Source organism: Sorex araneus, chromosome 11 (genome assembly GCF_027595985.1).
Source record: "Sorex araneus isolate mSorAra2 chromosome 11, mSorAra2.pri, whole genome shotgun sequence".
NCBI classification, from domain to species: domain Eukaryota; kingdom Metazoa; phylum Chordata; class Mammalia; order Eulipotyphla; family Soricidae; genus Sorex; species Sorex araneus.
Genome location: NC_073312.1, coordinates 24,790,571 through 24,803,062, shown reverse-complemented (window position 1 = coordinate 24,803,062; position 12,492 = coordinate 24,790,571). Strand labels below are relative to the sequence as shown.

General features: G+C 46.2%; 1 protein-coding gene across 7 annotated transcripts in view; it reads left to right on the top strand.

Annotated features, from left to right (window-relative positions):
* Nucleotides 1-5,185: 5,185 nt before the first annotated feature.
* The window catches only part of GBF1 (golgi brefeldin A resistant guanine nucleotide exchange factor 1), a 136,686-nt gene continuing 129,379 nt past the window's right edge, over nucleotides 5,186-12,492 (top strand). For 4 of the 7 annotated variants that reach the window (XM_055118785.1, XM_055118783.1, XM_055118784.1 and 1 more), the window contains exon 1: nucleotides 5,189-5,431. The gene's annotated coding sequence lies outside the window, so the exon portion shown is untranslated. Of the gene's footprint in view, nucleotides 5,432-6,171; nucleotides 6,389-12,492 lie in introns of all 7 variants that reach the window. The other 3 variants (XM_055118787.1, XM_055118786.1, XM_055118782.1) reach the window with 2 other exon arrangements.

Sequence of the window (12,492 nt, the reverse complement as noted above, 5' to 3'; positions counted from 1 at the left end):
TGTAGAGAGGTCCTTCTGGGTGCCAGGTGTGAGTGTGCACGGGCCAGGAGAGGCCTCTGGCTCTCAGCTCTCAGACTTCAGTGCCGCTCAAGTTTCGCCTATTTTCTACACTTGTCGCTGTCTGTCTCTCCACCCTTTGTCTCTGTTCCAATTCTCCCACGTCTCGCCTTTCTTTCCTTTTCTTTCTTCCCTGTCACTTTGCTTTTGCTGTTTGTCCCTGTCACTTTGAAAGACCATTTTTTCTCTCTTTTTGCCTCATTTTCTCATTTTCCTATATCTTTCTCTTCCTCTTAACTGCTATATCCCAGCTCCCTCCACATCTTTTCCTCCCAGGAAGGAGGCTTTGGAGAGAAATCAAGAGTTTGGAATGAAACAAAGCACCATTTCGGAGTGACCTTGGACAAACCCCAAACTCCCAAATTAAAAGAGCCTCTTGCTGGATATCAAGGCGTGGGTTGAGCACTTCTCAGAGACTTGTGGGATTCATCTGTCAGCCCTCACCTTTAGCTTGTTCAGATCATGCTCATCCAGTCTTATAAGGCTAGGCTAGCTCTTCCTTGGTGATCTAGGTTTAGTTGCTAGTTGGAGACTTAAAAGGGACAGAAGTTTCAGGAACATGTGGAATCAGGCTGGATTCCTTGGGGTTCCTGAACCTTGTCATACAATATGCTCCTAAAGTAAATTTGACCTTGTCACTTATCTTCACCTTTTTTTTCGTTGGGGGGGCATACATGGCAGTGCTCAGGGATCATTCCTGGCTCTGCACTCAGGGGTCACTCCTGGTGGGTGTGGGGGGACATATGGGGTGCCAGGGATCAAACCCAGGTCAGTCATTTTCAAGGCAAGTGCTCCTTCCTATACCCTCATTTATTTTCTTAAAACCTGTGATCGACTCCTGATTGCCCTCAGGATGAAGATCAAATTCCCTTGCTTTTCATACAAGACTTTCAGGACCTGACCTTGTATGCTCTGTGTGTTTGTATCCCACATCCTGCAGTGCTTGGGGGCTGCTCTGGACAAAGTGCTCTCAGACCATCTGATACTGAGGATTAAACTTCCCACATACATGCTCTCCAGCTCTCTGAGATCTCCCCCAGGCCCAAACTTTTTTTGTGTGTGTGGGAGGGGAGATCCTCTCCAGAGGGGCTGAGGAATCACCAATGCTATGTCTGGCAGTGCTTGGGAGACCGTATAGTGCTGGAGATCAAAGTTGGAGCCCTGTGCTTGCCAGGCATGCACTTCAGCCCTTTGAATTTTCCCTCCAGTTCCCTGACCTTGTCTTTTTTGGGGTTTGTTTGTTTTTTGTTTTTGGAACACACCAGTAATTCTCAGGGTTTACTCCTGGCTTTTCATTCATGGGTCACTTCGGACAGGGCTCATGGGACCAAAAAGGGTGCTGGGGATTGAAGCCAGATGGGCCATGTGCCATACAAACACCCTACCTGCTCTATTATCACTCCAGCCCTAGCCTGACTCTTGTCTGTTTTTTTTTTTTTTTTTGCTTTTTGGGTCACACCTGGCGATGCACAGGGGTTACTCCTGGCTCTGCACTCAGGAATTACCCCTGGCCGTGCTCAGGGGACCATATGGGATGCTGGGATTTGAACCCGGGTCGGCCGCGTGCAAGGCAAATGCCCTACCCGCTGTGCTATCTCTCCAGCCCCCTGACTCTTGTCTTAATGGCCAGTCTCCTAGTGGTTTCCTGCACACTTTGCTCTGACAAGTATTTTCAAACTCTTTATCTTGCTAACTCCTACTCATCCTTCTGAGCTTTATACAAGCCTTATTTTCTCTGACAAGTCTTCTTGAATTCTAAGGTTTGAAGATGTCCAGATTTTTGCTTCTATTACCATTGTGCATATTCTCTATGACCTCACTCACTATATTGAAAATGTCAGCTTATGTTACCCTCTTACATGTTACTATACAAAATTTTAGGAGGCAAGGACCATGTCTTTTTTTTTTTTTTTTTGCTTTTTGGGTCATACCTAGTGATGCTCAGGGATTACTCCTGGCTCAGACTCAGGAATTACTCCTGGCAGTGCTGGGGGGGGGGGGCACATGGGATCCTGGGGACTGGATGCATGCAAGCAAACAGCCTACCTGCTGTGCTATTGCTCTGGCCCCAGGATTATGTCTTTTCATCTTTCTCTTTCTAGGCATGATATAGAAACTCAGTACTGAAATTGAGGAGAGGTTGTTTGAGATCACACCTGGCGGTGCTCAAGGAGACCATAAGCAGTTATGGGACTGAACCAACGTTGGCTATGTGCAAGGCAAGTTTCCTTACCCTGAACTATTTCTCCAGCCCCCGTGATGATTCATTTCTGGGGAAATGTGAGGAATAAAGTGGAGACTTGAGGAGTTTTGATTCACTTAGAGAATTTTCCATTTGGCTATGGAATATTTACCAATAACAAACAGTCCAGGAGACCAAGCCCCAGAATTTGAAGGAATTTAGAAGATGGCTGAGATCTATGATGGAAAGAGGTGCTGTGGTGGTTGTATCTTCTGCTTCAGCTTGACGTTTATTTTTCATTCTCTCTCTGTTCTCTGTCCTTTTATTGTTGTTGCTGTTGCTGTTGTGGTGATCGGTGGTATACATGCAAGCTGTGGAGCTTGCACACTCAGCCGAGTTGCTCACCAAGGTTTGCACTCTTTTAGCTGTGGCTCTTGCACACGTGCTAGCCAAGATGAGCACAAGATGAGGCAGGCATGCAAGTTACAGTTGTGGTGCTCATAAAGTTGTGGCAGTACTCACACACGTGATCATGTGTGTGATATGATTCTGGTGATGGGGTGATATGCTATTCTGGCCATCCTTGGTATCATGATTGAACCCATGATTGCTGCAGTGCTAACACTTCCTGGCAATAACAGTCACACATCTGTGTGTGTGTGTGTGTGTGTAGGTGGTTTGAGCCACATCCGACAATACTAAGCTGATCCTGGGTCTGTGCTCAGGAGTCACTCCTATCAGTGCTTGGGGATTCTGAGTGGTGCTAGGGATTGAACCAAGGTCAGCCACATGCAAAGCAAGCACCCTATTACCTGTATTATTTCTCCAACCCTTATATCCTTATTTGTGGAGATGCTGATCAGGGGGGTCACATTCATTTTGTAGCGTTTATACACATCTGAATGTGGTGTGACTGGAAATCATTGTGGCACCAGGGATTGTAAAGAGCATAGCTGCCAGACTTAAACCGAAGAACTGCCAGAATTGTGCTTGTTGTATGTGGATTCTGGGGATTTGAACTTTTGAATGTATATCTGAAAAGCAGGCATTCTAAGCCCCTGAGCTATTCCTCTGGGACCCCTAAACTTGATGAAAGAGGCAAGGTCCTCAGCTTGGCCCAGATCAGAAACCCAGTATGCAGGCAGGTACAGGGAACTGTTGGGTTTTGCAGGTCCAATGTCAGTTTTTATGGGTTCTTCAGATGAAAGGAATGGGTGGTCTTAGCATATCTGTTTTTGAGATTATATTTCTGTGGAGATATTCTGGTCATCCTTGGTATCATAAATGGGAGGTAGGGAGGGGAGAATGATATACATTTTTTTGTGTGTCACATCCGGCGATGCACAGGGGTTACTCCTGGCTCATGCACTCAGGAATGACTCCTGGCGGTGCTCAGGGGACCATATGGGATGCTGGGAATCGAACCCAGGTCGGCCGCGTGCTAGGCAAACACCTTACCCGCTGTGCTATCACTCCAGCCCCAACATTTTTTCACCTTCTCCCACAGTCTCTCTAGATCTTCAGGGACATTTGAGCTTTATTTCAGCAGACAAGAGTCCCACCATTCACTCTGCCAGGAGAAAAACCACCTTTTCTTCCTTATTCATCATACCCTTTTCTAGACAATTTTAATATCCTGACAATCTTGATAGTCTCTTGGTGGGAGCCACACCTGGAAATGTTCAGGGATTACTTCGGCTCTACACTCAGAAATTAATTACTCTTGGTGGTCCTCAGGGATTACTTCAGGCTCTGTGTATAGGGGTCATTCCTGGATGTGAATGAGTTAACCAATGTAGTGCCAGGGATTGCTGTAAGGACAGGTGAAAGGCCTTTAACCCTTGTGTTGTCTCTTTGGCCTTGCAAGATCCTGTTGATGAGGATAGAGCTTGGCGTGACAACCCAATAGATTAGCATCAGAGGCAGTGAGGGCATCTGGGCAGCATTGAAGGCAACTGGGATTGTCTCCCTGCTTTGCCATGAGCTATGTGAACTCTGGGACTGATATTTCCTTCTGTAAAAGTGAGAGGTCTGAATTACAAATTCAAGACTTCTGCATCTCTTACTTTTCTGTTTCTGGATGACTGGAATAGGGCACAAGATGAAGAAGCAGAAACATCTGTGAGAAGCCACAAGAGAAACGGCAAAGGAAAGGTGGGGCGGGGATGGGTTGAATTGGTTTTGGGACTGATCCGAGGATGGAGGACGCCCAGAACTACGATGAAAGATTTGTTTGTTGTTATTGTTTGGGGACCACACCCAACTGTGCTCTTCTGGCTCTGCGCTCAGGGATCACTCCTGGAAGGAGTGCAAGGCAATCATTCTATCCGCTGTACTTCGAGCATTCCCCTCCTCCCCCGCGAAAGCCTTCTGAATAATATGTTTGCGATATTTTTGATTTGCTTTTTGTGAAGCCAGAGATTGAACCTAAGGTTTCACACTCTGCTTCTGAGCTACAGCCTACTCCCAAGCTATTTTGAAAAGAAGTGATCCCTCAAAGGAAGTATTGCCTTTGGACTGATAGCAAGCGGCAGTGGGAAAAAGTGGGGAAAGAGGATCGCCCGCTTCACTCTCAAAAAATGGACCCCGCCCCCTTCTCAGCAAATCATAGCTTTTCTCCCCATAATGCCCAGCAGCCACTGCCAAGCCACGCACTGCAACCGAACTCTACTTAACTCCGCCTCTTCAACCGCCCAGGAATAATTCCCCATTTTTAATTGGCTTTTATAGCTGTCACTCAGAAAATCTTTGCATCCGTTGGTCGTTTCCTACCTACCCAGTTCGCTCCCTGGTAAACTCGCCTACTTTGGTACCCCCCCGCCTCCCAAAGCCAATTTACTTCCTTGGATTGGGTAGCTAGAATGCCACTTTTCACGGTTCAAAGCGATGATTGGCTTTCAGGGGAGGGGCTCGCGCAGTTACCAGGCAGCGGGCTAGACTGAGGCTAGTTACCACGTCAGTGAGCTGACAGGGAAGGGAGCCGGCTCCACCGTCTGTTCTGGCCGACTCTTTCCCGGCCGACTGTGCGACCCCCGACTTCGGCCTCAGCTCCCAGGAAACGAGCTCCTTCCCTTCTCCCATCCGCCGCCAGAACTCTGAGAGCCGCTTGGAGACACCTGCAGGGCCGGACTGGACATGAGCTGCAGCTGCTGGTCCTGGGACTAGGCCCCGCCATTTTGGATCCGCTGACAGGTCAGCGAAGTCTCTTCTTAAGAGTTCCAGAGTCGGGAAGGCCGCTCTGACATCGCGATCGGGAAAATGGGTGGAGGGCCTTGGAGTTGGACGGCTTGGATGGCGCCAGGAAGTCAAGACTGGAACCAGACGGAGGGAGAGTTTGTTGTGGGAGGGAATCGGGAGGCGTGCAAGGTGCCAAAGGTCAGGTCCCTGTCGCAGGAGGGGCGACTTCGGCTCTGACTTCTGATCCTTGGAGCGTGCCTGACTGCGTCCATGTTCCCAGACTGACCCTAACCTTCAGCTCCTCTTTTTTTTTCTGGAACTTTCTGCATCTTAAAGAGCCCAGCCCACAAACCAAGCCACATCTGAAAGCAAAGCTAAAAGCCGGGCGTTTACTTTCCAGACCTGATTTTTAGATCTTGGCTAGGGGATGCCCCCCCGTCCTCCCCCCAGGTTCTGTCCCGCGCCCGCTTTTGTGTTACTGTCTCCCGAATACCGATGAGGGGCTCCATCATTTCTGGCTGATGAAGAGCTGCAGCCTCGCTCGGAGAGTGAGAGGGCGGAGGTGGGAAGGTTGAGGCCAGGGGTCTGGGAATCTGGGCGAGGAGGCTCCGCTCTTACGGGGCAGCTCGACTTCCGGCCAGATCCGTGTGTCAACACTGCCCTTACCTCTGAACCCGTTTCTCCCTCTGACTCCGGCTTCCGTCGATCCTCTTCTGGCGTTCGTTCCTGGTTGACATCCTCCTCCTTCCCTCCAGGTCTTCTCTGCGCTTGGCCTAGGAGGAGGAGGAGGGTTCACCGGGAAGCCTCTCAAGTTCTGCCCTCGGTGGCCAAAAGCAAGGAGCGGGGAGCTGAGTCCTGCTGCAGATGGGCTCGGTTGGTTTCCTGATCGATTTGTCGTGCCTGGGACAGCGCTCAGACTCTCTCGCGTGCAGGCCTGCTGGCGGCTGCTGAGCTGCATCGCGTCCCCCCAGAGTGAGCATAGGGTTTTCAGTGGGTCGGTAGAGTGGTGAAAGATGTTTAGCCCATTTACAGTTGTTAGGGTCAGGGGAGCGGAGTTAGTGATGGAACGGAAATCCCGGAGTGTAATTTACGGCACGGTGATGACTTTGATAAACTGTTGCATTGTAAAAGCTGTAGAAGTCCCCCAAGAATAAAGAGTGCTTCTAAGAATTCAGAAATAGTGTGGATAGTGTTTTTAATGGTTCAACATGGAAATTTGAATTTTTTAAATTCAAGTTTGCAAGGCTGGAGGAGGATACTGATGGGAAAAGGATTGTTCTACTTAGGCATTTACAAGGGTCTTGCTGGATAAAGCAGTATACACCTATTGCTCCTTAGCAAGATAGTGAATACTCCAAAAAGAAAAAAAAAGTCTGTTCCTTGGATTAGTTTCTGTTTGTGATCCTGATTTGTGACTTGGGACTCAGGTCTTTTGCATGCTGGGATAATAAAAAGGAGAACCAAAACTTCATCCTGTTAGATGGGAAAGCTGGGATCAGAGTGACTAAGTTTCTTTTTATTAAATGACCTTTGCCCTTTTGAAATTATGTCTGTATATGAGTGTGTCTTTGTGGAGGAAAGCATTATTGTATATATGGATTTTAAATAAGTGGGATGGAAATTGTACAAGAAACTACTTGCATTTTCACTTGCTCTCCAAGTTGCAGAATCTCCAAAAGGTCGTTGAAAGTGGCTTATGATATGAATAGTTAGCCCAGGAAATGTCCAGATTTGGTCTACCTTCTTTGTTCATCTGAGATGAAATGCATGTTGAATTGATTTAGTTTTTGTGTTGATATTATGACCAAATCCATGTGGAGGTGAGTCAGCATCAAAGATTTTTCCCTTTCTTAAAAAAATAATTTCCTAAATAAATATGTCTTTGTCCTTTAGCCCTACTCTGCAAATCAGAGAATTTTTCTTCATGACTTGTATTTCAGTTTTTTGGTTTAGTTTAATAGGACTGGGGGTGGGGGACACTACTCTTGGCTCTGTACTCAAGACTTGCTCCCATGAACTCCAGCCCAATAATTTTGTTTGTTTTTTAGTTTTTGGGTCACACCTAGCAATGCTCAGGGGTCTCTCCTGACTCTGCACTCAGGAATTATTCCTGGTGGTGCTTGGGGGATGATATGAGATGCCAGGGATGGAACTTAGGTCAGGTACTTGCAAGGCAAGTGCCTTATCCACTGTACTATCTCTCCAGTCTCTTGGTTTGTATTTTGGTTTGTTGCAGTGCTGGGGCTTGACCCAGGACCTCACACATGCTCTATGGCTGAGCTACCCTGAGATCCTCCAGCATTTTTTAAAGGTGCCTATAGGTAGTGTATTCCAATCCTGGCAGTGATGCTCATTGGCACAGGGGGAAGTCAGGTTGTAGACACATCCTATAAGTAGGTGGGCATCAATCTTAATTGAATTTTCTTCTTAGAGTTCCACTGCTATTTTACTTTTCAGTGTTTCAGATGTCAGGATGACTCCACTTTTTTGGTTTGTTTTGGTGCCACACCTGTGATGCTCAGGGTTTACTCCAGGGGCCATATGTAGTGCCAGGGATTGAACCGGGGAGGGACTGCATGCAAGGCAAGTGCCCTGCCCACTGTACTGTATCACTGGCCCTGGATGACTACCACTGTTAGATAATAACTTCATTAGATTGGCTAGTGGAATCAACTCGAGGAAGAAAAGACAGAGTTTTCTCCTGGTGAGATTCACTGTATTTATTTATTTATTTATTTATCTTAATTAATTTTTTTGGGGGGTTGGGGGACACTCGGGCTATACTCAGGGCTTACTCCTGGCTCTGTACTCAGGAATCACTCCTGGCAGTGCTCAGAGGACAGTATGCAGTACTGGAGATTGAACCTGAATTGACCCGGTGCAAGGCCTGTCTCTCCAGCCCACCCAACTGCATTTATGTAATACTCATAGGAAGGATCAATGATGCCTTTGTATGCTCCTTGTATTGATTGATCACAGTCTGTCTCATTGGTTCTGTGCGATATTTAGAATGATTCTGCTGTTGGGGTAAGAATAAGGTTGAATTGAAGGGACAAGAGGAAGTTTATATTAGTTTATATCTAAGTTTATATCTCAATCTGAAAGAGCTGTGTAAATGTGATTCCAGCTTATATTGGGATTGTTTAGCTTATATTGCTCCTCTTTTTCTATATTTTATTTTATCCAATAGCGTTGTTTAAATAAAAATATAGTACTGTGGTGATTTTAAGCCCAGTCATAGTGGGAAGTGGTTATGGTAGTAGAGCTTTGTTATGTAAAACAGGGATTATGAGTTCAAATGTTTTACTATTAGACTGGTAATATAAATGAATAAAGTGAACCAAGTGGGAATGTCAGTATATTAGAGTTGGGAACTCTCAGTATGTTAGAACATAGGCAAACTATAAGCAGTTTTTCTTTTTTTCAGGATAAGGAGGAAATTCTTTTTTTTTTTTTAATTTTGTTTTTTTGCTTTTTGGGTCATACCTGGTGATGCACAGGGGTTACTCCTGGCTCTCCGCTCAGGAATTACCCCCGGCAATGCTCAGGGGACCATATGGGATGCTGGGAATTGAACCTGGGTTGGCCGCGTGCAAGGCAAACGCCCTACCCACTGTGCTATTGCTCCAGCCCCAGGAGGAAATTCTAATTATTGTATTATTAAATTAGCTTGCAACTAGTTACAGTATTATTATTGTTACACTACTATTATTATTGTTGATAGCTCAGGGGCTACTCCCAGCTCTGAGTAGGGATTGCTCCTAGTGGTGATTAAGGGACTCTGTGCTGGGAAAGGAACTTAGGTCGCCTGCATGCAAAGCATGCATTCAAGCTGATTGAGCAATCTCTTTGACCCCTTATTTTAAGTAAAGTAGTTTTGTTTCAGGAATATGAGAGAGCGAGAGTGCCCATTGAAGTAGAGAGATTACCTATTCATGAGTTGGGATGTGGACAACTCCAGATTAGTGTGTGCCAAATAATATTTAACTTATTTTATTTACTTTGAGGCCTCAGCCAGTGGTGCTCAGGGGTGATTGGCTCTCCACTTGGGAATCACTCCGACGGGGTTAGGAGACCGTATGAGATGCTAGGGATCAGACTCAGCTTGGCTGAGTGCAAGGCAAGTGCTGGGACCTGCTGTACCATCTCTCCACCCCAGCCAAGCCAAACTGTATTCTAAAAAGACTCTGGCAGGGAAAACAAAAAATGTTGTGGCTGGGGGCTGGAGCAATAGCACAGCGGGTAGGGCATTTGCCTAGCACACGGCCGACCCGGGTTCGATTCTCAGCATCCCATATGGTCCCCTGAGCACCGCCAGGAGTTAATAATACCTGAGTGTATGAGCCAGGAGTAAGCCTGTGCATCGCCAGGTGTGACAAAAAAAAAAAAAAAGAAAAAGAAAAAGAAAAAAAAATGTTGTGGCTGGACTCTACCTGATGACAATGGATTATGACCCTTGATAAGGGCAGGATTTATTAGACTTAATCATCACAGTTCTCTATAAAAATTCAGACTATATGACTGGAAATTCTTTTTTTTTTTAATTTTGTTTTTTTGCTTTTTGGGTCACACCTGGCAATGCACAGGGGTTACTCCTGGCTCTCCGCTCAGGAATCACCCCTGGCCGTGCTCAGGGGACCATATGGGATGCTGGGATTTGAACCCGGGTCGGCCGCGTGCAAGGCAAACGCCCTACCCGCTGTGCTATCTCTCCAGCCCCAATTCAGACTATTTCTTTTATTTTTTTTCCCCACTTGTTTTTGGGCCATAATTGACAGTGCTTAGGGCTTACTCTAGGCTCTGCACACAGGGATCACTTCTGGCAGAGCTTAGGGTACAACTTGAGGTACTGGGAATCAAACTCTTGTTGGCAGTGTGCAAGACAAGCACTCTTCCTGCTGTATTATCTATCACTCCCATCTAGACTAACTTCCTTTATACTACTTTTCTTTTTTTTCTTTTTGGATCACTCCCAGCGATGCTCAGGGGCTACTTCTGGCTCTGCACTCAGGAATTACTGCTGGCGGCATCAAGGGACCATATGGGATACCGAGAATTGAACCCAGGTCGGCCCCATGCAAGGCAAACATGCTGTAGTATCGCTCTAGCCCCTTTATACTACTTTTCTAGTATAGTTGTTAGTCTTCCCTGATTGATTAAAAGATGAGTGGAAGAGAAGACTTGTTTCATTTTTCATTTCTAAATTGGCAGAAAGGACATCTTTGAACATACCCTAGTGACTCCCCTAGAAGGTAGTTCTTGGGATAGACTCTACACAATAGGAGGAGGCAGTATACAGAGCTGAGGTACGCTGGTCACCTGATTATCAGGTTGGGTAGGATTTTCCAGCTGTACGCTGTCAGGGCACCAGCTCTTCCTCTGCTTTGACTTTCTTTTCTTTTTCCTGTGTTTGGTCCACACTCAGTGGTGCTTGGGACTTAACTCCTGGCTCTGTGCTTAGAGTTCACTCCTGGTGGGGCTCAAGGGACCATATGTGGGGCTGGGGATCCAGTCTGTACTCAGGAATCAGGCTTAGGGGACTATATGAGATGCTGGGGATCTAACCTGGGGAGGCAGAGTGCAAGACAAATGCTGGGGCCTGCTGTACCATCTCTCTACCCCAGCCAAGCCAAACTGTATTCTAAAAAAGACCCTTGCAGGAAAAACAAAAGATGCCTTGCACATGGGTCAATCATGTGCAAGCAGTGCCTTACCTGCTGTACTGTCTCTCAGGCTTTCTGTTTTTCCTCCACTCTTTGAGTAAATTTCTTAATTCCAGTAACTGTTTACTGGTTCAATAATTTTTGGTCACTTAATAAAGCACAGAACTATCATGTGTTCCTTGGGCAGTTCAAGAAACCTTGTAAGCTCTGCATCTTTAGTGTTTCTCTGGGGTGTGCTAGAGATTGAGTAAAGATAAACCTTGGAAAGGTCAGTAAAGGATTAACTTTCCAGTAGCTGCTATCTTCTAAAGAATTCTATCATGGGGCCAGAGAGATAGCATAGTGGGTAGGGGGTGCCTTGTCACTAAGAGATCCTAATCCTTAGAACTGCAAACAAACAAACATACAACCCCCCCCCCCAAAAAAAAAAACCAATTAAAAATAGGTGTTCTCATGGCAGGAGCCATCTTCTAAGACTCCTAACCCAGAGGTATACAATTTTTACACTTGGGGCTCCTAGGGAATCATGGGAAGTAAGTGTAACCGGCACGCCCTCGGCCCAGATAAATTCGGAGCTGCTGAGAGTGAAACAGACCCTCTGTGCCTAAAGACTTTGATTCCAGAGACTTCTTACAGCAATGCACTGGGACCGTGAGCTGGGCTGTGCAATTTCTGGCAGAATTTTCCCTGGACTTTATACAGAAATCCAAAACCGCGAGGACGCGGCAGCGTCCGCGCGACTTAACATCTATAATTGTCAGCAATGTGAAACGGTTCCTTTTTAACAGGTCTGACTTGGGGGGGAAACTCCAAATAATAACAGTGAGTTTTTGTTGAAATATTGAAGGTTATTAAAATAGCAGCCATTTCTCTGGACTGTGAACTAAGCAACAGCCCCACGCCGGCCGAGAAGAGGAAATATCCCTCTTTCCCGGTTGTTTCCCGTTTTCAGGGAGAAACGCGGAATGGCGTCCACCATACTATGAGGCGCAGGAAGGGGGATGAGGGGGAAAAAAAGAGAGTTATGTACTTGGAGCAGTGGGGCTACATATCTCTTCATTCTCAGCAATGGAAAACTAATTATCAAATGCTTCCTTTGTAGTAGGGCTGTCTTTCTTGGGGGGAAACTCCAACAACAATAGTGAGTTTTGTGTTGAAATATGGAACGTAATCAAGGTAAAGAGAAAATGAAGTGAAATTCATCAGTTATACAGTTGGGGCTGGGGGCGGGGGCGGGGGGTATACTGGGGTTTTTGGTGGTGGAATATGGGCACTGGTGAAGGGATGGGTGTTTGAATATTGTATAACTGAGACATAAACCTGAGAACTTTGTAACTTTCCATATCGTGATTCAATAAAAATTTTTTTTAAAAAAGGTGTTCTAATAACAGTTATTAGAACTAAAGAAAATGA